This window comes from Varroa jacobsoni, unplaced genomic scaffold (assembly GCF_002532875.2).
Source record: "Varroa jacobsoni isolate VJ856 unplaced genomic scaffold, vjacob_1.0 scaffold_859, whole genome shotgun sequence".
Classification (NCBI taxonomy): domain Eukaryota; kingdom Metazoa; phylum Arthropoda; class Arachnida; order Mesostigmata; family Varroidae; genus Varroa; species Varroa jacobsoni.
In genome coordinates this window covers 193,937-215,564 of record NW_019213761.1, presented here as the reverse complement: position 1 = coordinate 215,564, position 21,628 = coordinate 193,937, and the positions used below count along the sequence as shown (strand labels likewise).

Genomic DNA, 21,628 nt, shown 5'->3' with positions numbered 1-21,628 from the left:
ACCGCCATTGTAATTGCGGAAACATCAACAACAACAACAATAAGCACAGCGACAACGATCACTGATTTTTTGTGCTCGTGCTTAAATGTGGTTCTTTCTGCAGCGGATGTTGCTCCTGCTGTTAAGCAGCTTATGTTACTCTAGTCGCCGCTGCTGCTGCCGAAGCGGTGTCATTTGTGCACACAGCGCAGACGACCGTGGCGATGGCGCGCTACTGAACGCTGGATGGTGATTCTGGCGGTTACTTCGCGGTCACTGTCGTCGACGCGTTTCTGGTGCATCTTCTGTGTGGAACTAGCTCGCATAGCATCTTCTATTATAGCTGAGCGCTAGCGGACTTCTAGCTGTTTGTACATTGCATGTAGCCATACATATGATATCATAGTGGCATTGCTGCCGTTAACGTTGGTCTATCGTCGTTGTCGCCGTCGTCTGTTCTAACCGCAAGCATCATTATGGGTGGATCTCATTTCGGTTTTTGATGATGCTGTAGCAGAGTTATCGGCATTGAATTCGCCCTTCCTGCCGTTGCTATTTTGCTGCCACTGCGGCCGCCACCGCTGCTGCTGCTGGTACTACTGCCCGACGTCAGAGACCCGCCACCGCAATGCAGCGGAGGGCAGCCAGATGACGCCTTCTGCCGTTGAATTTCAACGGGTCTAAACGGACACGGGATCTAAGACAGAGAACGGGACGCCTTCTCTCCATTTTACCGTGTAATGGAATAATGTTTTGCGTGTAATTGTAATCGAGAAAATCTATTATTATACCTCTAGCTCGAAGCTGACGGAAAAACCGAATTTAACGAAATTGCGCTGTCATCTTATGAACATTTTTCCTGTGCGAAACTGAAGCCGCAAGCCCTACTCCGCTAACTTGGGCTGCAACGCGGATCGACAGACATGGCCTTACCGACATCTTTAATGCATTTGCATCTTTTCTCTCTCGCTGTCCCTTCCCCCCTTTCATTGGGTCGCGTTTGCCGTCGACGGGCGTCAGCAATATTTTTTTTTTTCTATTTTTTCATTCTCGGTTCTTCGTCAAAAGCGGTCTTTAACACTGGTTTTATTGAAGAGGAGCGTAACCCGACTAGCTTCATGGAGCCTTGATGCGCTCATATATAGTCATTAATTGTGGCAGAGGGTCGGCCACGCCGTTGAATTTTAGTGTTTCAAAGGTGTAAGAACGACGGTAGAAAACAAGAAAAAGGAGTCCTGTGACGGGGACTAGGTGAGGTCCAGAGGAGACGATAAACAGTGTAAGTAGGTCTTACAACAAAACCTACATTATTAACAGGTCCGGGTTACACCATTACTCAGCTTAGCTGCTTTAATGTTGTGGTATATAGCTGTTTCTTATCACAGATAAGTCGCTAGATCAGTAAAGACCAATATCTGTTATCGCAGCGATTGCTGATAAGACCAGGGACCAACAGGCATTTGCTATAGCACGGCGTACAGCATTGCTCGGCAACAAGGCCTTGTCGTTAGTATTTTGAGTAACTAGATATTTTAGCGTCTTCTGTCCCATCTTACCTGCGAAACATCGTTACCGTCCGTTTTTGCAGATTATTGCGTCCGATTTGAAGAGGCTCATCATATCGCGTATACTGGCTTCGTCCAAATCAATGTAATATAGAACCGGATTCATTTATCGATATATCCACTTTGTACGTTGATTACCAAAGCTCAAACTTAGACGGGATAGTCTGAACGACGTGGACGGCCGATTCGGGCAGAAAAAGACGCAACTGAACCCAACTGCTCGATCTGTAGCTTAGCTTGCTTCAGCATCACTCTCTCAAGTCCAATATAACGACGATAGAAAACGCACAATTATAGGAACCTTGAGCCCTAAACAATACTGAAACGGTAATACGAGAAATAACAAACGATTTTTTTCGCCGTAGATAGAAATGTTCTTTTACTTCTACTATAGCTGCTATTTAGACCTTTGTTTGGTCTACTAATCCCCACCAGATACCAAACGGCTAGTGATTTTCAGGCAGTGAGGTGCTCGATGTTTTCTGTTGTACGTTTGACAGTTCCGTGTTAATCTCGCCATAAGTTCGTCCGTAGTCTGCTGGGGCTATTACGGTTGCTGCTGCTGTTATTTCTGTTGAAGTTATGTCTTGCTAGATCCAAAATCGCTGTTAAAGCTGTAGTGTGCTATAGGATTCGACTTCGGAATTATGCATGCAGAGTGTGATTGGCGTCGTCACAAATGGGCGCACTGATGCGCTGAACGTATTGTTTGGCTACGTGTCGTTGCCAAATAAATATACGTTGTCTAGCTGACACTGTTTACAAGTAGCTCAAATGAAAAATACATCTAACAACTGTTCACCATTCAAACAGCCTGGGTAATAACGCTTGTCCGCATTAATATGCGCACCACCGATGTTTTCGGTGCCTATGACCGTCGTCAGAGCTTCCTTTTCCCCTTTGCCCGTTTCGTTCTGTAAGCTCTCACTGAACACGAAATCGGTAGAAATATGCCTTCAGTTCGGGCTTCAAATAAATAATTAGTTGCAGAGAGCGACGGGGGTAAAGCACGGAATTGGACGTAGAAATTTCGTAGAGATTAATCTAATTGCATATCTAAGCTTTCGTTCTAAACTTCTACGAACGATTGTCCCGCCAACAGAAGCAGAAGTCTTTCTATCTTTAATGAGACAGAGCTCTACGTTGAGCGTACTATTGACAGAGAGATCACCCAGATCTCTTTAGATTAAAGGTCTGATGTATTTCTATGATACGTCAAATCGTATCTCGATGTTCATATTCAATTTTGTATAATTAATGTCCTCGAAGATATGGCAAGGTGAGTTATAAGATGTAGGACTTAAAATACGTCGAAGACCAAATTAGCTTTCCCGAGATGGGCATTTATGTACAGTATCTGTGTGCAACGATTACCTGGAAATACCGCGGAATTTAAATGTTTGCTTATCTCATTAGTCGGTCCATCATTGGATTAGTTAATTCATTCAGTCTTTTCTTCATCTTCGGCAGCAGCAAGAACAAACTAATTTAATTGCAGACTAATATATATATATCTATATAGAAGTCGGCGTATAAATTGGGACAAATTTTAGCGGACTCTTCTTCCTGACGGGCATATACGTTCATCCGCTACTACTGGCCTCGAACGAAAGGCAGTTGCTCCTGCGACAAAACAACATTTTCGACATTTGAAAGAAAAATCAGCTGTTATCTAATTTTCCGCGCTGGACGAGATTTAAGGGATTTTTTTTTTCCCGAAATCGACGGTCTACGTTGTTGCTACCTTTCATGCAGTTGCCGAAAAAGCTCGAGGAAGCTTCTATGGGACTAACCGGAAGAGACTCAATAATAGAGTTTAGATGATTTAAATGACCCGTCAGAATGTAATGTTTTGATACATATAGCTTCTCGCTATGGAAATGAACAGCCGCTCTCGAGTAAAGAATATCAATCGTCAACAGATCCGTCCGGATGAGCTTCAACCTTTGGCGTCTTTTGAACCCTGAACTTTTTGAGCCCCTACATTTTTGGCACCGTCGCCCTCCAGTTTATTGTATGTATCGTAGTTAAGCGACGCCTCAGGGAGTTGACAGTCACCAGTATCGCTTGACATACGACTATTATTAAAGAGTTATTTGCAGCAAGAATTAAAAGGCCATATAAGCTTCCCTCTGCACAGTTGCGACTGGCACCCGTATGACTGGTGGTGGCCGTAGCTATTACTAAAACTACTAGCGTTCTGGTACGGCACTGCCGCTACAGCAAGAAGAAGATTAACTCATGTAAATATTGAACAACGTGAATAAATGGTCCGTTCTGTTCTCTCTTTTTCATTCCTTTTGTATCTGTGGCAGTCTCATACAAACAGCGGACTTCCATGCCATAGCTGACACTGCTGTATCACCTCATTCAATTGTGACGGAAACGCAACGCGGGATGTTATCGCCTAATGGGCAGTCGGCAGGCAGCCGAACGCCATTGGCCCTCGGCGAGTCCGGCAAATCCGTCAGTCGCATATAGTCATAGACCCAGTCGGTCAGTCAGCCAGGGATCTACCTGGCGACTCACCACTGCGGCCCGAATGGGCATCAACGACACCGTGCGCGTGTATGTGTGTATCATGATGTGGCACGGCGGTGAAAAGGCTCGAACAAACGGAAGAGGACGCCGAGAACAACACACGAACGGAGCTATTTTCGCTTACTTGTAACCGGCGTCCCTACGTCATTTTCATCTATCACGAGCGCGGCGACGACTTGATTCAATTGAAATTCAGAGGGTGAGGCGGAGGGAAGCATCTACGCGGCCAGAGGGAAATGAGTCCACGAGGACGTGGCGATTTGAACAGATATTGGGTGTCAGACGGAGTCGTCAGACGCGGCAGGAGTTAAACATATCTTTGTATTATGCAAATTTGATTTGTTATTAAATATTATACATTCTGTGTATACAGGGCGTACTCGTACGAGCCAACAAAATCAACAACAACTGTCGTACGTGTGCTTGAGTGATCTGTCAACACAGATAATTGAAACATGTTCGCTAAAGAGAGAAATGTCGCTCATTAGACAGGGTGCCCATAAGCTATTTGCCTTTAGTATAGTTTATTCAAATACAGGTATGTTAGCAGATGATGGAAATTTGCCTAATGGCTCACCAGGAAGAGCTGGAGAGTCAGACAGACAGGCAGGCAGGCAGGCAGGCACACACCATTTGAAAACCCTGTTTATTTGAATACTTAGTGTTAGACATTCGACTCGGCTCGCTAGAAGGAGATGACGAAAAGGACAGGGAATCATCTGCATTATTAGTTAGTAATAACTTTTGTTCCACTCTATCGTCATATATATAGATATATATATACGTACTGGCGTAGTACATAACTTATATTCGTGGTATTTATAACCAACTCTGTGATTACGCGACTCCTGCGATGGTTTGACTGTAAAAAGCACGGTCGTATTGTTACTGTTTTTAGTGTTGATGACGCTAACGAAGCTGGCAATGATATGATGTCATTGTCAAAGTGGACTCCTGAAGTCGCGTATGTTTGTCATTAATAATGACAATATTAATAGTGCTGAGCATTTCCTCATGCTGTTGTCTTTCTTGTGGGCTCTGGAAGGCGAACCGATCGCCTCGGAGCCGGCATCCGACCGACTCACCGAACCAGTCACGTACCGGTCGATGTGATGCGACGGCGTGACCAACGTAAAATAAAGCAATTATCATAGTGATGAATAAAGAAAGTCAGTGAGAGTAATTGCGAAAGTGACCGGCTAGGGGTCAGACGAACGGGAAGGGAGTCGTCTTAGAAAATATATAATAATAATAATAATAAAAAGGCATATTTCTCGCATTACGAGCCAGCCGGCTTGTTTCTGATCATGTGTGTCGGTTGTCGGCCGTTGCCATCGGATACCGAGCTATCGACTGCCGGGTTTGAACGCAGCGTGCAACTGTCCAGCCGTCGGCGAATTCGACGAGCAACTCCTCTAGTACATCTGAGTGCTGAGCCGCTCACCTGGTACCAACAGCAGCGAATATTGGTAGAAATCACGGCCGTCGTAACATTTCTCTGCCACCGCTGACGCGCGATGCGACATTCTCACGCTGTTTGGAAGTTATAATCGGAACTTATTTAGTGAAATTATACGGCATTAGTTCAATTGATTAGTTTAATTCAGATGGAATGCAATGGAACTTAATCGTACAAAGGCATACGTAATGGCTAGGAGATGACGGTAGCGGTAAGATCGGCGGCAGCAGCAACTGGCTCGAGCAAGCGAAAGCGCTATCACAAGATGGCCCTCGCTCTCGGCCGATGAGATGAACCCCTTACTATGTCCTTGACGAGTATCGTCAATCGTCTGTGACTTTGTTAATACTATATCCGTGTCTGTCGTACGCGGCTCATATAACCTGTATGTGCCTAGTTAGTTCCCGGCCCCGACCAGCCAATGGGGTCTTCCCAGGTGTAAATTTAATTATTATTGTCCTGTTTATGGCCGACTTATCGTCCGTCATCCGGAAGACTACTTTCCCTCATTCCAGATTCTATCTCATGTTTCCACCGTAACGTGATGATCTTAGAAGATCAGCTTTCGCGGCAAAAAAAGGATAGACGAGACAAAATTAAATTGTGCTTTGAGCGACATCCTTAACAGTACCAGTTCTTCGTTGCTATTTCGAAACAGTATGCATTTCTATGAAGAAACGGCAAGAATTAGTGAAGACTCTATATATATATGTATGTATGTATCAGTGAAAGTGCTATAGATCACGATGTACCGGTAAAAAAAGCACTTAATTTTCACCCTCGATTTCGGCTGACACAGCTACATATTAGGCTCGTAATATGCGTTTGATTTTGTGTTAGAAGTGTTATAATAACAACAAAACACCATAGATTATTGTGTCTAATCTATGGTGTTTTGTAATTGTTTGTCTGGTCGCATTATCATTCGAAAAGGGGCAAAGCTATGCTGTATCGCACTCTAAAGAATAATAAGCCCGGCAACAACTTACGAATAAGAGTGAAGATAGAAAAACTGTGGATTCAGCCATACTTCACGGTCTTTGTTGCTGCTGTAGGTGGGAGGGTAAATGACAGTGTACGAAGAAATTTTTGGATGCGATGCAAATTCGCCATTATGTAGGCTGACAAACTACGGCAGCCAGACTCTAGAGAAAAGCAGCGGCTCACAGGGACGGACGAAGACACCGTCAGAATACGTCAGCCTCGGCAGCGGCAACGACAATGACGACGACGACAGCAACAACAACGGTACCCGTTGGGACGAAGAGGAAGTCTGCAAAGAGGTTTTTCATGAAGCTTACAGCCCCCGTCATGATGGCGGCCGCCACGGCGACGGCGTTCGTAGTAGCCTACCATCCACGTCACTCATTGCCTTTCATTCTGCCGTTACAAAGCGACGTGTCTGCTTTACACAGAACGGAGTTACGTGCGTACAGTTTCGTTTCACCTGCATAAAACAGCATTGAGCAGCGACGGTTCCTGGTGCTGTCCTCATGCACAGGCTCATGTCTATTCTAGGGTTTTTAGGGCGTTGCGAGGCGCTGGGGAGCACAGCGCACAGGAGCGCACAACTGAACAAGGACAAGAGCAGCAGCAGCAGCAGCAGCAGCTCTCAAGCAAAACGGTCCGTCCATACGCCCTTCCAGTGCCAGATAAGCACGACAAGACACCCCCCCCCCTCACGTGCATATATGCGACGGGTGATAGACATGCAAGTATGTATTCTTCGCAACAGTATATCTACTCTTTTCGGAAACGTCTGTGCCGCCTGCAGGATGCGGATTGTATTACGGCTGCTGACGCTGTTGCAACTGATGGCTGCAGCTCGGTTTGTTGCAAGCAACAAGCGAACAATTTTGCTACGGAGAAGCCTGTCGTGTACTGATGGGTCATGTGACATTGAAGAAGAGCAGTCGCCGCCGTCGTCGTGGTCGTCGTTGCTGTCGTGTCGCATTGCTTATTCTACGGATGCTTCATGAGCTCTCACTCTGATGCTGTCTCCCCTCTTCCGCCTCGATCCATCCCTCCCGTTCGCTTCTTCGTATGATTTAGCGCACGCGGTTTTCGTATCCGCGTTTAGAAAGGAGGGGAAAAAAGCCTGTGCAGTAGGACTTCGCCACCCTGCACGTTACGGGACAAAGACACAGTATATCGATATGCATATGTTCATCTGCGGGAGCTTTTATGAATACTTTGCTTTGTCTATGTGGTTCTGAAAGCAAAAATCTACAAAACAGCTTTCCTACATAACCTTTTATATGCAATGCTCTACAGTGACCTCTGTCCATGAACAGGATAATCGTCGTTGCTTCCGGTGTAGGCGGGCGAGCGCGTTGTCGTTCACTTCAATTCCTTGGTTGCCACTGTAAACAAATGGAGTGGAAGGTACTTTGTGCGGTTTCTGCTCGATAACTATAAAGAGAAGCCATCTACTATAGTTAACGGTACTGCGATGACAGCCATCGGCGAAGAAACTGCCTGTCTTAGGGCTCAACTCGTTATATGCTGCTTCGTGGGTAGTAGCAGCAGCTTTCGAGAGGGCAACCTCACAGGAGCGGCTGCATCAATGATAAAAAAGCTGAACGTTATAAGATGCGATACTGACCGTAAAAGCCATAGATATATTGCGGAATGATAATTTACGTCTGGCTCACGTCTTCTTTTGTCCGCTCGTTCGTTTATATGCGCTGGACGCTTAAACTTCACGATTAAGCCTCCGTTGGGCCACTGGCGGCCGTCATTCCTATTGCTTTTGGCGCTGTTTGCGATGGCGCAGTCGCTAATGATGCGGCGTTTCTAATTTATTTCATTATTGAGGTGGATATATAGACCCGCGGCGAACGTCTGATCGGTGTCAGTGCCCGTTGTTATTGTTGTTCCGGTGCCGCACGCCATACTGACGTAGTTGTCATTATCCTCTAGTCAATGCCTAATTTTAATTTATGAAGTAAAGTAATTATATCCTGTATGGTAATTAAACATTCTTTGAGATCGTCCCCCGCTCCATTTCGCGCTCTGGCACCTGAGCTTCTTAACGGCTGATGCACATAGGAAGCCACGCACCCGGGAGCCTTCTCGCCGTTGACGTCATGCTTACTTTCGAAGCGAACATGTCGCCGTTTAGAAGGACGACGCAAGATACAAAGGAAAACATTTATCTTTTCTCCAATAAGCACTATCTAAGTGTGGGTTCGCAGTACCTCTGAACCGCCCTTTACGGTTAACCTTAAGTAACCTTGAAACCGCTTTCCATAATAATAAGAGTTATAATATATGCTGAAATTACAGTAGTGATTAACTCTGTTGGCCAGGCCTCTGTTTAATGACAGGCTTTAAACGGCTGGGCTGGCCATATTTTGACACATCGATATCCTATTATAAACGACTTCATTTATGTGCACATATTGTTAGGGGTTAGCGACTACACCGATGCTGTTATAAATCTTGCGTTGAAGACATTGCTGTGCAGAACTTGTGCATTTCCCACCTGGAGCTTATTGAGCTGATCAAAAAACGACTATTATACAATCTGAGCAATTCATAGATTGCCATAGAAAACACGAATAACTTTTACGCAGATACCAATCGATAGGTATTCAAGCACGTGAAACGGGTAGTATGTTCAAACATAGTAAAAGTTTTGTTTGTTGGATCGGGCACGCGGCTTTCCGATGCCCCCTGATGCCAAACGAGCTGTGAAAGGTGCACTGCTCCATATTCAGCCAGCCTGCATCCATGTACTTGTTTGAATGCGCTGTAGTGGCTTACGGCAAAGTATGACAACTATTCCTTCCGCCAGAATCTTCAAGCAGGCTATTATATCATAGACATAATAGTCGCGGTTCCGCAATGAAGAAGGGTCTCTGTAATGCTTTACAGCTGCAGCTGTTTCGTAATCCTGTCTATCCGCAGCAGCACTGCTGATTTATACCTAGCGTATAATGATGAAGATGATGATGATAATAACTACTATAAACATACAAATGAGTATAATGCTGTGTGTATGCATGTCGTCAATCATGTCAACGATTAATGGAGGAGCCGGCACCGGCCAGCCACAGGACCAATCTGCGATTGTCCACTCGGAGTAGCAATAAACTGCGTTTGGCCGCCCAATTTGCCTACCGACCTTGACTGCCTGCCGTAGTGCGCTTCACACCAGGTTAATTAAACCTGTGCAGCGGCCTTCATTTGACTCGATATTCCTAGATAACGAAAATTTAAGTAAAGAGCTGACTCAAAGCGAACAGTAGAGGACTGCCAACGCAGACTCGGAATATACGTATTTGTCTGTATGCGCGTTTGTAAGAAAGAGGGAGAGTTTATATTTCTATTCTTGCGCGTGTACTTCTTTTGTTATTTAGTCCCTATATAACTAGCTTGTATGCAGTGCGCGTCTTGCGTCTGCTACCTTCATGTTTTGTATTGGCCAGTCCGCAACAGAGCTAATATCAGTAATAGTTCTTATAGTGCACTCCTCTAACGTCACGTATCTGTCACGTGTGCTCACTTGCAGGTGAGTCGTAGGTGGTTGTTGATCGAAGAACCAAATGGCTGAAAAGGTCATCCACCCGATCGCGGCAACAGCAGCCGCCAGGTGGGCGAAGACAAGGTACGCTGGATAACGCCGAAAGCTAAATGTCGGAGCCATATTTGAAAGACAACAATACGTAGAGATCTGGCGAACAGATTTGTATGTACGCGGTGATCGAAGAATCTCTGTCGACACGCGAATGATACAGCGGCAGTAGCAGCAGCGGTAGCGGACGAATGAACGCGTGCAGAACGACGACGGTACTTCATCTTCATCAGAAAATGATCGGGAGAATTGACCGAAGAACCGGACAGAACTAGCCAAGTAACTCCTGCAATAGGAAGAAAGCAATGATGGACTAGGGGAGGCGTAGGCTAGGTTGCCAGAACCACCGCAGCAGAAAAATGAGCAGAAGTAGAAGAAGTAACGCGAGGCAATTGCGCCGGCTGTCGGAGCTGTTGCTTGTGCGGCAGAACAGGCAATCAGATAAACCTCGACGTGGTGGGGATAAGTAAAAAATAGAAGATCATTACTAAGATAGGCGATCACACCCATGTAGCTGGCCATGCTGTGCATAAACAACTGCACGCATGCGTGGTTCAGCCGACGTCAGCCTCTCAGTGGCTCGTTGCCTAAGGTTTCGGCAATGTTCGTATTATCATCGCATCGGTCGAGTAATCGTCTGTTACGGGTAACGTACTCACTCATGTACTTGTTCCTCTGTGGCTGCGCAGAGGTTGAAGCACTTCGTGAACGCGCGGGGCCATACCATCATGCTAAGCCCAACAAACCATTCACGTACAGGGCAGCAAGGAAACGAGTGAATAGCCAAAACGCTGTTAGGTAAACATGTACATGAAGATACGCAAGCGCATTTGCTTTAAGCAGATGTGTCTTGCTATAGGCAAACAATTAAAATAAGACCCCATACTCAGTATGCCGACTAGTCAAAAGCAAATACGCATGTACAGCCATGAACGGGGCGAACAGCGATAGATTTGAAGTGAAAAAATCACCACACAATGCTAAACAATTTGCGCGCGTGCGGTTTGCGGATAGCAGTGAGACAAAGGCCCACAGAGGAATATTAAAGAGGAAGCATAGAAAAAGAGAGAGGGAGCACCGACCACAACATGAAGTGATGCTACCGAAAGCAGCGACAACTATACGAAATTGGGGTAGCAAGTAATGCACCGGAACGATTAAAACACAGATAATTTGAAACTAAGTTGTAGAAATAGCTACTGGTACTTGTCTTCGTCACGGTGCTACAGGACCTTATTACGTGTCACTTACGTGCCATTCTCAGTGGAATCGGTATCGACGATTTCCGATCGACAATGGCCTATCAGCGATACATAGTGTATGGTGGCGTGTCCAGCAATTGAGATAATGTCGCATATTATGGATATGGTATCTATGAGGATATGCCCGTTGCTGGAAAACCATTCATTGTGTGTACTGCTAGCTGGCTCTATTGGCCGGCGTCCATACGGTACAGAACGTAGGTCGTTAATCGGTGTCGCTTGTACACGATACTTAGTAAGCTTTTCCTACTTATTTATTAGACTCAGTGGGCTGTTATGTTCGAGCATCCATCGCTGTCCTATTTGGCGGTCAGATTGTTGGGATGAACCTTGTTACCGGCTGTAGGCGACTGTCGCCTCACAGGGCTGATGGGAATCGTTTCGCGTAGCAATTCGCGTCTTGTGCAGTTTAGCTGCTCTGGCTCTAGCCTACCTTTCCTTGCTTTTCGATTATTAAATCCTTGCGGTAGGCCGTATTAATAACCTGTGTCATCGTCGTTGTCGTCGGAATGGCTGTATCGCCTGCTTCTGTAGTCGTGTCTGACTGGCCGTTCCCCGCGTGCCTCAGTCATGTGGGCACTATAGCAGGCGACAGTGCTCGCTCCGTCGATTTCTTTATTCAGCTCAATTCGACTGGTGGCCGGAAAAACGATTGACACTTTCGACTCAGGACAGACGACACCGATACGGCTCATGAGTCGCGTCGGCCTGGACGCCGATGCTATGGCGGTTTGGTGACAGCGGCCACCGCAACGGCGCTAGCACTGCTGGATTGTGTGTTCACGGAGTCTAGTGGCGGATTGAGGCTGCGAGTCGAGAACAGACCGTAGCGGTGGTTCTTTCTTTTTTGCACATGGAAAAAATAACTAGTTTATCCCTGGTTTAAATTGGACGGTCCGGAACGGCGGAGGCTATCGGCTCGTCAGTCTCTCCACTAAATGCCGATTCGTCGGTCATGTTCCTGCGGAGGCCAGCATCGCCGTTGCTGCTTTAGGTAAAGGAGGAAAATAAAAACCAAGCCTGCCAGCCTGTCTGTCTGTCTGCCTGCCTGCCTGCCTAACAGTAGCCAGCAGCGACAACATCGGCTTGGTTGCAACGATGCCGTGGCATCATCGTAGCAGCGTACCGCACAGCCAGCGGTTCACTAACTATTCACTAATGACGTTTTTGTGCGGAATGATGAACCGAACTTTGAACAGCGAAGCGATCAGATAACGACTGCAGCCATGGCGCAGCGGTTAGAACCGCAGCAACGGTGGTGGCATCGCCAACGCCGCCGCGGCCGAGTTTCCACCTCAGCGTCGACGATGACTGTTAGAGAAAAAAATGCCCCTGACTGACCCTACGTACGTATTCACATGGCGTAATTCAGCTATTATTATTACGCGCGCGATTCTTGCTACGAGAGCTGATGACATAGCTGCCACTGGTATTGCTGAGGCGGCAGCAATGGTAGCGGCAGTGACGGCTTCGATGCGTATTCAAATACCGGCCCAGTGGTGACGCCGTTGATGTGGCGCGTATTTTGTATTACTATTGTCGGTGCTATGACTCTGGCCATAAGCGCGGTACATTTACAGAGTTCTCCAAAAGTCTTCTTTTGCAAAAGGTACATCTGGCAATAGAAATGTATGTCATTTAGACAGGTGCGGCCAATTTCAGTTGCTGAGCAAATAGAGGAGATAATAGTAGATGGACGGATTGATGCTCAACCCCGCCAATTAAGTGACTGCGGAAACGAACTCGTTACACCTGTAATACAGATGTTATAAACTATGGTATAATAGTACCTAGATTAATAAAACGTAGTCGTAAAGCAAGACAAGCTTTTGATTCTGTTTATTTTTATTGTTTTCCAAACAAGCGATTTTCCCCTCCTGGTGTGGTGAAGCTACTGAACAAAGGATATATTGAACACATGAGAATTCTATACGTTATTGTATATACCGTGTTATCTCAGTCTCGTCCGACATTATTCGTCGTTCAACCACACTAGACCCAAAAATGCTTCTAACCCATCTATAGTATACGCAGTCGTCGCCAGCAATTGGGCATCTCGCATCGGGCAATTGACACCACCGTAACGCCTGCCAAGTGCTGGGCGTCTATTGAGAACCGCCATCACTGTCACCGTCACCACAAGTAGAAGTAAGCTGCTGCTGCTGCTTACGCAGGGAACTCTCCTCATCGCTCATCATCCAGCCACTTGGACTCTGAGTCATTGGCCCCTACTGCCTGCGCATATGGGCAAAATTGGTCACAGTACGAGAACAAATTACAGACGCTTGTGCTGCTGCTGTTTTTTTTCGCTTGTCTGTTCAATGCAGCTTTCTGCCTTCTTCTGTTCCTGCAGCAGCAGCAGCAGCAGCAGCAGCAGCATCATCACTTCTGTGTTGGTGATGCTGATAGTATATTCTTGGGCTTTGGATAATCGGTTCGTCCCGATGAGCCTACTAGAGCCTATCGATGAGCCAACGATGCGAAACGATCAGATAGATCGGCGCATTAGCGAAAGTTCCATTGCCGCTGCTGCTGCTGCTTCTGCCGTGGGTTAGTACTATAGTTGTGTTCGTAACTCCTGCTGTTGCAGATTTCATTTTAATTATACTCAAATTATGATTGAAAGCTTAGGTAGGTGTAGCAAACATCGATGGTCTGTCTGTTGGATAGCCACTCGTTACTCACGAAGCTGATCGAGCCACTCCGCTCGACCATCTGTGTGCGCGGCGCAATAACACCACCTCTTGTGTAATGTCTCAGCAGTGGCAGCCGCGAAACACAACAGAAAACGGCAACAAACAGATAGCGAATCGCATCAGATTGCACACACGCGGATCAGAAAGATGAACGTATGCCTCCGCTGAATCAACAGGAAGCGAAAAAAAAACCAAAAGGGAATGAAAGAGTAGTCCGAATAGAACCGAAAAACTGAGCAGGCAACCGTCCCGTGTTGGCCTGAGTGCCGCCCGCCGGTTTAGTTAGTGAGCGTCGAGTTGTGGCGTGGTGAGGCGTCCAGCACTGAGCAGAGGCGCCCCTAACAGACTTATGCGGAAATCCATTGCTGCGGCCTGAACCGATGCTCCAATCACCCGGAACCCAGAAGTCGGACAGCGTCATGTAATCGTCCTCACGTAATAATGGTGTTCCAAGAATGCATATGGATAAATACAGTCTCACTTCGGTGTGCATCGACTTACAGGAGTCAACCAGCTTTTTCTCTACGTTTGTGAGCACTTACGTTCAGAATGCTTAGATGTATTTTATCAGTGAGCCTCAAATTAGCAATAGCAATGACAGACAAGATGAGCGAAGCTGAAGAGAACCACATCCTACGGCCTAGATGAACTGCACACTCGTGCCGGTACAGTGAAAACGCGGTAACTCACCGAAAATCAATAAACATTATAGCTATAATAGGCAATCATAGAAAGCTGGCAGCTACATAATTTGTGGGGACGGCGACGCTGTCGGCGGCGCGGGCAGAATTGATCTCATCTTCTATGGACGAGAAACAGATTGCGATAACAGTAACAAGAAAGTGAGTGGACAGCCAGGTATCTATATCAATCGATCCGTGTGACAATGCTGTGACATAATATGCTGATTCGTTTGCCACATAGACTATGGTCAATACTTTTATTCGAAATTAGTTGACTACCGATCCGTTAAGCGATGCAATGGAGGCGTCTTCGTGTGATTAACATTCGACCTGGTACGTCTTGGTTCTTATTATTAGCGGATACGCATGTACGAAACGTCGTAACCATGCGTCAACGTTCGCTACCGTCACGTTTCCCCAGTTAGACGTTGTTCATCGACGAGGCTCCGTACACATATCTACTTCATCTATATTCGATATGGCTTGCAGGTACTCTATTGAGGTATCAACTTGATTTGACCTTCTGCAGGAATAGGCCACAGTGTTGTTGTCTCGTACTTTAGTCCGTGTTCGGCAATAGGCTGTTATTTTTATTCTGCACAGTTTTGAGCGCGGTTAAGCTTTATAGCAATGATCGTCATGATTTTCGTCGTTATTCTAACTCTGCTTATCGTAAACTGCGTACTTACTTAAAAGGCGGGACCTCGCAAATGAAAGCTCTGACGCTCGAATCTCAGTAGGACGATTCACGCCGGACGCTAGTTGGCCATCTGGCGCCGTAACAACAGAGATCGCAATGACACCGCTCCATTTTGTTGACGAAGCGTGCATTCTGTAAACACATGCATGTGCGATCATGGTACTAGATGCAGCAATACATCCGTACTTTACATGTATGGGTGTAATACTCGTGCACCCGGCGGTATCACATGCAACCGTCACAATATCGAATAGTAACGTAGAAATGAAATGTATCATTATTAAGCCACGTTGGTTGATCAACAAAACTATTGAAATGCGCCACAGTGCTCTGCGCTATGCGATGTGGTCGAAGGGGTGCGCGATAGGACGTCAGGGGTGTTTGGTCCAGCAAATAAACACGTCGAGGGAGATTGCTGCCGGGGATGTTCAGGATATCGGCTCCAGCGGTAGCAACCGTGGCCGTCGCCGTAGGTTAAAGTTGGAGTCTTGCTGCCTCTATCGTCACAGTTGTAAATGTGTGGAGAAATGATGATAACAACGATGCCTTCCCGTCTAAACTTTTACGAGATCTTAACCCTCGCCAGCCTCCATAACGCCGCCTGGCAATGCGTTTGCTATTAACTAATACTATATATGTCTGTACTGGTGATGGCGTAATGGGTAGCGTATTTACCTGCTAAACTTGAATGATACATGATAGTCTGGACTTAAATCTGAGCGTGGACACACGATCCGTTTCGCCAGCCGTCTGATGGTATACCTAACGACAGTGCCGGACTTAAAACTCGAAACAGCTTGTGCTGTATTTGTTTGTTGGGTTGATGCGGTGTGTCTCTGCCTTGTGCAGTGTGCGAGCAAGACTGATCGAGGCCGACTGGTAATAGACTTGTCCTTAATTGCTCCTATTTTAGTCGAAATCATGTGGCAACAGTTCTAATATCCAGCCCCATCTCAGAACACTTTATCCGACATTGTACGGCTCGCAACGTCCGTATATCAACGGCAAACTGCTCCCGTTACAAAGCGGGAGGCTACTACCTATTCCTTCCAAGTTTTAGGCCTCGCATGACGAACGTAGGTCAAGACGATCTAGTTAACTAGCTGTCAATGAACTGCATACCGGAACCAGATGCCGCAACCAGATGCCCATACGCAAGCGAGAGACAAAGTATAGTCTCTTATCGTACATATATAGTGTTATGGTGGACTCGACGGCTAACCCTCTAGTAGAGAGGAGGAAGTTGCCGCTTGAAGTCCCTTGAATGACATACATATGTTACACAAATTGTGTAAATTCAGCTTCTGTTTTATGTAATATTGGGACGGCCATCTCTTTCATGCTCATTACATCATACGCTAGAAAAAGGGCGATTGGTCTCTGACCAGTTGTTCTGACAGGTGTTTCAGTTTACGCGTGCGTTCGAGCTGCTCGCGCAGCAGCAGCTAAGTTGCCATATTGCGTCGCAACGCACGGTGATGTCTCTGTGAACTACCAATGAACCGACTGGCCAACGGACAACCAGTCAACTAGGAAAAAGTTTGACTTTCCCGTTGTGTTTAGCAGCGACGTGGGCGGCGACGCCCTGATCAGGATGTGGGACTTGCTTGGTAGCAATAGCAGACAGGAACTATTGAGCTATAGCCCAGCTGTACCCGCGTTGGTTAGAGTCTAAACGACGTTTACATCCTCGTTTATCCCTATATTAGTAGACACTCTATGAAATAAAGCCAATTAGAGATTGAGCTGTGCACCAAATACCGTTATCGCCACGCCGAAATCGTCGACTTAGCCTTTAGAAAACTCCTGCTTGTATTATGTGTATAATGTTTTCTGACGTACTGCATTTATGGACCTCGAGTTTACTTCACTGTCGAGTACATCCTAACTTTGCCATTAATTGACAGCAATAAATGATTGATCTTGCACACTTAGTATATCATACCTTGCTGGTCTGCCACTCCACGTATCGGCGTGCTGGATATAGTACATGAAGTAATTATGCTTTGCGGTGTCATCACTGACAACAGTTGCCTATAGGAATCATTTAAGCGACATCGATGGTTCACTGAACAGTATATAAATGGAAATGCAAAAGTGATAAAAAAAAAGGTGCATATTTGGAATAACCTTAGGGTCACCGTTGAAGTGCAACTGGGGTGCGCAGGCCATTGTCACGTCTATACACAGTACGTACGTATTTATCGCATTCTAGTAGTGACCAAGCAAATCTGCCAGACTCCTATTTTAAGGCCACAGCCGGCCTTCTCGATTTCCTGTCTGCCAGCTGGACAATCAGCATATCTTAGTATTAGTAGCGCCCTCAATGTCACCATTATAGCGATAGGCTGAGCATGACACTAGGTACGTGTGTAGCCGTGTTATAATCAATCAAATCTATCATGTTCAGGGCACGTAAGATAAAACATTCGAAGCATATGAGACGCCAGCAGTTTCATGCATATTCCCACACATCAGTCTGTGTGCGTCTTCCGATCGGCCGCCGTCATGAGTTTAACAACGTCATCCACATTAGCGTTACGCTTTCAAACGCTTGGCCATCGGGGCCATTGGCAATGAACCGATAAGCCGGCCTCGTTCCGTCTAATTCGAATTCGGTCACCGAAAGTCGCGGCAGCTTGAACGAGGTTCCCAAACTTCGACCTGTTACCACTACAAGCATCAGCACCACGAGGACAACAGGCAAAAAGTTCCACCTTCGTACTCCAGCAAAGCAGAGGAGTAGGATCTAGCAAAAGAAGCAGGAGAAATTCTCTCACCTATAGTAAAAAGCAAACTGACAAGTTACGGCTGGATAGATGTATCGCATTGCGGTTGCTGCAACATAAACGTCTAACTCTCCGCGCATCTGGTGGCCACGATTGCAAACGACTACTTCCCAAAAAATATTGAGCTAATGGCTGGTGCTGGTTGGTGGGGGCCGTTAATAGTCGTAGGCAGAACAAACATCAACATTAGCAGCCAGCAATGGCGATCGTAGGCGGAAAAGTTACGTCAAATAAACCCTTGCAAATATCCGCATAAAAGTTCAAAGGCAGAGGGTGTCAGAGCGCGAGTAACCGAGACACAACAACAGTGAAAAATCGAGCAGATTTCGTAAGAAAAAATAGAAGCAAGGAAATTTTTAGATGGAATAGCATTTGTAGTACTGGGTAGATGTAATGCGAACGACGCATCGCTATCGAACTTGATCGTCTGTATTGTCGCCTATCGTACTTTGTCGGTCTCTATTAAAGCGACGGGACGAAGGGCAAATAGAATTACAAATTGAAACGCAATTAACTTCGTAGATGTATTACTGGATCCCTGCAGTCCCTGCTTAGACAGGCAGCTATTAGGGGGTTCGCTCTGCATTCATTCCGTCAAGTTATCGAACTTAAATTACTTATAATCGTCTACCAAGGCTGTGTAGGCGATAGTGTCGAGTCGTGGGGGTGCCGGGTTCCATTATGTCGGGCGTACACAAATTGTCTTTGCGCAATTTCAATCAGGAATATTATATTTTTTATTATTCCGATGGCAACTTCGTATGCCGTTGGTCAGGCGTAAATAAACAGAAGAGACATAGCTGTGAACTGGAACTTTGGCCCGTCCACTGGCCGCTATCATCCTCATCTGCTGCGTGAAGAAGTTAATTAAAACATCATACTGCAGCTGTGAAAATCATTAGTGCTATCCTCTAGAAACAGAGGGTCGAAAGTTGTATAGTGTTCTGCGGTTTGTGAGCAGGTCAGTTGCTAAACATCCTTGACAGTTCTACAGACATTTGGCAAAATTGGCTCGACTATGACGCGCAGCTCCATCTTCGAATACGAACGTGTTCTTCGTTTAACAGTATTACAAGAGGGTGGAAGCAGACGAAAAACCAAATATGAACGATTAAAAAATTGAGGGCATCTAAATCGCAACGGAACCCGAAACAACGTCTGTACCAAGGTAGCGAAATCCCGGCCCTTTTTACGAAGTTATAATTTTATGCGGCCTTAAGTACTTTTCGTCATTGAATTGTTTCCCGAACAAACATTTTTACAGCAGAACTCGTTAAGGTGTTATATTTATAACGACTTATTGTGCAGCTGGTAATCCAAGTTGCTCTTCGTGCATCACAATATGACCTTAAACATGTGGCAAAATAAGACTACAAATACAGCTGACGACGCCTGTGGGTTTTCAAGTTACGTGTTTTTCTCTTCAAAGAGCTATCATTATTGCTAGGGGAAATAGCGCTAGCTGTTTCGCCGGTAACCGCAAAAGGCTATCTTTCTCCCTGTCTCTGACCGTGTCACTCACTTGCACGCCTCGCAAATCGTGTCTAGATTTGGAAACGATAACGTTTCTGTCATATGAACAAACAAATCACATTTAATACGATTATATAAACTACCTATACAAGCAGGTCAATGTATGTTCAAGGGAACTAAGGGGCGTTCATATGCGTATCGTGTAATATGTAATTGTTTGCCCTTGTTAACGTGCATTCGTTCGCGTGTTACCAGCCCTAATTCTATTCCACTTGACTTTTGCCTAGACTTTGCCACTGCGGTGACAATCTTTGCCGGACTGCTGTCTGTCGTCATCAGCCATGCCAGATCGATAGGCTTGTATGGTCAGAATGGTGGTTCTCGTGGTGGGTGGGGTAGCAGCAGCGCGACGATGGCGCTGCTTTTGGCAGCATTTTCACTGACTCAACTCACCTTTGCCACTAGCACGACACACCAGCTAGGTCCGAGCGTTTATCGGTTCGCCATCAGCCGTCAGGGAGTGCCGCTTCATCGGCTTACTGATAGGACCGCTAAGCGGACACTCTTTTCAGCAAGAGCTCACGGTTTCGACGACAAGAGCAAATCTCTGAGGACAGATGGATCCTCCAAGATCATTACGGCCACACGCCACCCAAATATTAGAACACGCGCGATCCTCGACGTAATGTTAACGATAATAGTAGTTCGAGTGGTTGTGGAATTACAGTAGCCGATGTACACTTTTCCGTATAGCTAGATTGGACACGTAAGGTTTCGGTGCGTGTTGTATCGGCAACTACGCTAGACAAGATTAGAGATCGCTGACAGTAGGGTACAACCAGAGCTAAATGACACTGCAATTGCAGTTGGCAATTGAGATGTACGGTAAATGAATGAAGTCTTACCGCCCCCCGTTCACGATTGCCAGCCGCTGTTGGAACGATCATGCAATAAAAGCGTTAATCTGGTCGAAGAAAATAGGTGCGAGTTCTAGGCCGTGCCATGAGAGGAATCTGCCTTGATATTATAGGATCTTCTACCATCCTACAACGGTGTAGGCCGATGCGTATTTTCATTATGAAAAAAACTCGACTTGAATGAGACGTGACGTAATCTGCGCGGGGTGAAGATCGTATTTACCTCTACAGACGTGTGGGTCTATATAGGTGTTAATATTAGGCTAAAATGTCGAAGCGTTACTGAATGATAATCGAAAGGGCTTATTCGAGCGAAAGCGGAAAAAAAAACAACAAGTTGTATTATTTCCTCTTTTACAACGATGTCGCCCATTGGTTTATGCTCGTTTGGATTTTGTTACGAGTCTTAGTGTATACACTCATTGAGACAGAATGACAACTTGGTGAATATAGACGAACACCGTAAGCTAGCGAAAGCTCACGTACTTGTTTTCATACTTCGTTGACGTCACAGAATTTCCTTCTTGGCCAAAAGTTCTTTAAACCCGTATGGAAAATTAGATCGATCGCTAGATGTCCTCGAACTGTTAAATATGAGATATTATTAGCCGTACGTCCTCTGGGCTCTTCTGTTTAATAAGAAACTCGTCCGTTCGTTGCTCCCCAAAGCAACCAGAGTATCCCACCGGCATAAGCACCTAATACGCATATAACTAGTAGACCCATTACATATATATATATATATATATATATATATATGTATGTTTTCTTTTCTCTATATAATTTAAGCGGAGTCGTAGGGGGCGTTAGCATAAGAAAGACGAGGCTATCAGCAGGTTTGGTTGGAAATGTCCAAGCAAAGGGTGAAAATCTCTGACAACTCGTCTGTGATCTATCTGCTCTATCTTGGTTTCTCTCTGTGGCTGTTACCATTGTGCGAATTGTTACATTTTCGAACTCCCGATGGCAGTTCAAGCCATCAATG

General features: G+C 45.9%; 1 protein-coding gene across 4 annotated transcripts in view; it reads left to right on the top strand.

Moving 5' to 3' along the window:
• Window positions 1-21,628, top strand: part of LOC111264448 (uncharacterized) — a 257,234-nt gene that overhangs the window by 121,361 nt on the left and 114,245 nt on the right. Inside the window, exon 4 of one of the 4 annotated variants that reach the window (XR_002682869.2) lies at window positions 10,061-10,156. The exons of the other annotated variants lie outside the window; for them this stretch is intronic. The gene's annotated coding sequence lies outside the window, so the exon portion shown is untranslated. The remainder of the gene's footprint in view (window positions 1-10,060; window positions 10,157-21,628) is intronic. 4 annotated transcript variants of the gene reach the window in all.